The following is a 5,142-nucleotide window of genomic DNA, read 5'->3' as shown; positions in this document are numbered from 1 at the left end:
ACCTCATAGACCAGCCCACGCCAGACCTCCCTGTTGGCCATCGCCACCCCCAGCCCCTTCAAGCCAGTCACTTCAAGGATAACCTCCATCTATCTTGCCCTCTTCCTTTTTCCTTCCTTTCCCCCCAGCATCATTGTCTTCTCTAAGCTTTCCTGTCTTCTACTTATTTGGCCAAAGTACTTCATCTTTTCCTTTAATATAATTCCCTCCAGTGAGCAGTCAGGCTTTATTTCCTGGCGGATGGACTGGTTTGATCTTTTTGCGGTCCAAGGCACTCTCAGAATTTTCCTCCAATACCACAGTTAAAAAGTGTCTATCTTCCTTCACTCTGCCTTATGGTCCAGCTCTCATATCTATAGGTTACTATGGGGAATACCATTCCTTTAACTATGCAGACCTTCATTGTCAGTATGATGTTTCTACTCTTCACTATTTTATCAAGATGGTCATATCCCTACTCCCAAGAAGTAAACGTCTTCTGTTTTCCTGACTGTAGGCCATGCCTGCAGTAATCTTTGAGCCTAGAAAGACAAAGCCTGTCACTGCCTCCACATTTTCTCCCTCTGCTTGCCAGTTATCAAATAGTCTGGTTGCCATAATATTGTTTTTTCTACAACAAAGGTAGATAATACTATTCTTATAAGCAGATACTATTACGCTTATATCAGATTCTGCATCACATTTCTTCCACCAAGAAAACAGGAGGAATTCCCAAAATTGCAGCCCAGTTTCTGAAATATTCTGGCTAGAAAAATTCCTTCTTCTCCTCTGATTCTTCTTCAAATTCTTCAAACTGCTTTTAGATGCTTTACTATTCTGACCTTGTGTTTATTGATTTCTTGTGGTAATAATTCATCACAAAACATTTGCAATCAAAACAATAATGTGTAGCAAACAACATTAATATAACAAATGATAGCACTTTAAAAAAAACATACAATTTGTTCATTCTGTGTGAATGAAGAGAGTTATTGGAGGATTGGTTGTTTAGCAAATGTTTAAGCCATCTCTCAGTTGCAGTTCTGATGGGCATCACATTACAAAGGCTTGAGAGAGAGATTGCTAGTTATAAAGGTGGAAAGAGTGTGCCAAAGTATTTTTAAAATGTTGCTTTTTGAGAGCTATGAAACCTCAATGAGAAAAATCCCGTGCTAATGAAAATCTTTCCAGTTTATGACCAATTACGTATAGCTTCTTATTATACAGAAAATGTTATAATTGAAATTTACACTACACAAAACACACATGTGTTTGATTAGTATAAAAACAACATTTTCTTCATACAGAAATAACATTTTCTGCAGAAAAAAGCTGTTTCCTGTTCAGAAAAATGCAAAACAACTATATGCAAATTGTGTTTTCAAAGGCAACACAACAGAACTGCTGAAGAATTCAGCCACAGATGCAGGTAAAACATTAGGGGAGAATGTTGCTAGAACATGGCCATATGCCTGAAAAACCCACCGCAACCTATATGCAAATTTTACTGAGATTAAGTTCTAAACTGAGAATAAACTTCTAAAACTCTGCAATTTTGAAGACTTTCTTGCAATGGGAGAAAATTCCTAAAAATACATATTGCTTCCTTCAAGAAGAAACATATTCAGCAATTGTGTCCCTACTCATCAATCAGCAATCTAATATTAACTCCCACAATGAAACATCGCTCATGATTTAGGTGGCATGGATAATTATAGTACGGTAAAGTGAATGTAGAGTTTAATAATCATTTTGTGATTATAAGAATTTTAAATAAATATAAACCCAAATTGGACTGAAAATGCTTTTATGGGTCCCAGCACGAGAAGCTCATTACAGAAGAGCAGCAGCGGGTAAAGAAAAATAGTTAACATATCAAGATATTTTGGAGCAATACCAAGAAAAATTAAATCAAATGAGTAGTTACTTGCAAAGGGATATGATTTTCAATGCTTTTCGTATTTACAGTTATTTTAAAAATTAAACATGGATAAAAAAAGTTGTGGTTTTGAACAAGAAAAATCAGAGTTGGACTTGCAAATGTGTATAGATGACAAACATGGGATATGTAAAATGCATGGACTTTGCTAAAATTTGGTATGGAAGTTGAATAAGCAAAAGACTGCATGATAAAATAGCCTAAGAACTTTGGATATAATATACAGATTGATAGTGGTCATTGACAGAAATAAAATATCGTTGTTGTTATACCCAGATTCAACAACGGAGAAAAGTGTAATCAAAGGTGTTAAAATTTGCATGCTACGATCATGATTTTTTTTAACCAACGGATGTATCGTTGGTATATGACTCCAGAGAAATTGTCTAGAGAGTACGTAAGGGAGATTCAAATATATGTTGGAAACATGAACAATGTGAAGGGACATTTTATTATACGTGGAGGATATGTGAAAATGCAAAAATGTTCTGGATTCAAATACATATTTTGCTGCAGAAGATTCTAAAGGTTAACGTCCAATTAAAGCCACAACTAGTTATTTTGGGATATAGGGGTGAACATTGAATTTATCATTATCATCATCATTTTATTTCTTACCTGCCTCTCCTCGTGGCTGAACACAGGTTACAACATAGGTGAAATTCAAAAGATTAAAATACATGAGTTTAAAATTAATGATTAAAACTGGCTGGGCATGACCATGATAGCAAGCTTATGTATGCACAAAAATGGAAGAATTTGATATTACCTACGAGGGAGGAATGGTTGTTGAAACTGTCTAATTTAGCAGAAATTGGCAAATTATGTTTTTTGATTAGATAAAAATCACTGGTGTCATTTTTGAAAGACCGGAAACCCCTTGTAGGCATTTGGGAGGGGATGACTTGGTAAGTTTTGCTTCTATTAATTATTATGATTTGATTATGTGAAGAAGTGAATGTGTAGTCTTAGGCCCCTTCTACACTGGCATATAAAATCCAGATTATCAAAGCAGATAATCCACATTATCTGCTTTGAATTGGATTATATGAATCTTCATTGCCATACAAACCAGTTCAAAGCAGGTAATCTGCCAGTGTAGAAGGGGGTTTAAGGCAATTACAGACAGCACAAAATTGTGCGCTTTAATTAGGGGCAAAAATAAAACATGACCTGTGAGCAGGTCCACACAGACCTATTGGTCTCATGATGTCTGACTCAATAGTCCACACTTCCTCCTTTGTCCCTGGATTTTGCAGACCCCAAGATGGCCACCGCAGGACATCTGCCGGAACCAACCAATCAGAAACAGGTATCTGAAACCCAGGAACAAATCCAGATTTTAAAAATCTCATGTTTTCTGAGTGCAGGGTCAGACAGACATTCAAAGATGCAATTTTCAGCTCAAAATTGGAATATTCCCGCACCTGAAAATCTCATGTCTTTTGTCGTTTGTAACTATTGCTTCTGCATTTACAGGTAATGGCATTTGGCCACCCTCCTGTTTTCTGAAGGAGCTCCTGTGATAAAGGTAATGTCTGGACGGGCCCCCAGAGAAAGTTTTAGGCCCTTTCTACACTGTCATATAATCCAGATTATCAAAGCATATAGTCCACATTATCTGCTTTGAACTAGATTATATGAGTCTTCACTGCCATGTAACTCAATTCAAAGCAGATAATCTGGATTTTATATGGCAATTATATATACATGTATGTTTAATTAACAAAAAGATGGTGAGAAACCATTTTCTTTATGTATATATCCCTTCTCTTTTTCTTTCTCTTCATTTTTTCTTTCCTTTTTTTTGAATGTTTGTAGGTTTTTTTATTGTGTTTGGGAAAATCTTCAATGAAAACTATAGGGAAAAGGAGTCTTATTAGGAAAGACCGTTTTGTTGTGAGATCAAAGAGATAAGATGATCAAAGAATGTGTTTCAAGTGGAACAATGATGATTCAGAACTTTCTACTCATTTTTCTTTAGTGTAAAACAGAGCAGGCATGAGGAGAAAATGAAGACCTTTAGATCTAACCTTTTGTTGTTGGTGGGCCCCCACACAAGTGGAAAGCCCTACAACTCTCCTTATCTATTTTTTTGCTTATTTTATTTATTTATTCTATGCAGAACATCAAAGAGTGTATCTACACATCAAAGACTGTATCTACACTGCTGAATTAATGTAGTTGGAGTTCACTTTATCTGCCATGGCTCAACATTATAGAATCATGGGAGTTGTGGTTTCAAAAGGTTTTTAGCATTTTCTGACAAGGAGTGCTGGTGCCTCACCAAACAATACAGCCCATGGTTCTGTTACATTGAGACATGACAGTTAAAGTAATGTCAGAGTGTATTAAGTCAGTGCAGATGCACCCTGAGATTCTTGTGAGGATGCTGTTTCTTAAGAATTACTTTTTTACTTTGGGTTGTTGTGAGTTTTCCAGGCTGTATGGCCATGTTCCAGAAGCATTCTCTCCTGATATTTCATCTGCATTTATGGCAGGCATCCTCAGAGGTTGGGAGGATGCCTGCCATAGATACAGGTGAAATGTCAGGAGAGAATGCTTCTGGAACATAGCCATACAGGCTGAAAATATATGGCATATGAACCCTTTGTAGGACAAGAGGACATATCTATATGAAAAAAAAATACATGATTTCATTAGTTCCTCTTTGAGTGTATTTGGTGAGAGAAAGTGAAAGCTATTGATTGTTTGTTTGTTTCCTTGCAGGCTAAACATGCCACTTCTTGTACCAGGCAATATCCCTCTGCTGCTTTTCTCATTTGCCATCAAATCTAGTTCAATTTATGGCAACTCCATGAATGAAAGACCTTTATAATACCTCGTTATCAGCCACAGCCGTACTCGGGTTTTGCAAACTCAGAGGCATGAATTGCTTCCTTGATGAAATCAATCCACCTATAATGTGGTCTTCCTCTTTTCCTATTGCTTTCCTCTTTAGCATTTTTTCAATGAATCATGTCATCTCATGATACGTGGAGAGATGATAGATTAGGTTTAGTATTTTCAGCTTCTAGGGAGATTTCAGGCTTGATTTGCTCTTAGAGCCCCCCTTCCAGACAGACCCTATATCCCAGGATCTGATCCCAGGTTTTCTGCTTTAAACTAGATTATATAAGTCCACACTACCAGATAATCTGGGATAAACAGAAAGCCTAGTATCAGATTCTGCAATATAGGGCCTATCTGGAAAGGGCCATGGA

At 36.7% G+C, this 5,142-nt stretch overlaps 1 long non-coding RNA gene across 1 annotated transcript; it reads left to right on the top strand.

Moving 5' to 3' along the window:
* The first annotated feature begins 3,395 nt into the window (after positions 1 to 3,395).
* On the top strand, positions 3,396 to 4,843 carry LOC137097090 (uncharacterized). The gene is made up of 2 exons (XR_010909969.1): positions 3,396 to 3,449; positions 4,649 to 4,843. It is a non-coding gene; the product is annotated as an uncharacterized lncRNA (long non-coding RNA).
* The last annotated feature ends 299 nt before the right edge of the window (positions 4,844 to 5,142 follow it).

This window comes from Anolis sagrei, chromosome 5 (assembly GCF_037176765.1).
Source record: "Anolis sagrei isolate rAnoSag1 chromosome 5, rAnoSag1.mat, whole genome shotgun sequence".
NCBI classification, from domain to species: domain Eukaryota; kingdom Metazoa; phylum Chordata; class Lepidosauria; order Squamata; family Dactyloidae; genus Anolis; species Anolis sagrei.
This window is presented reverse-complemented; position numbering and strand designations above follow the sequence as displayed.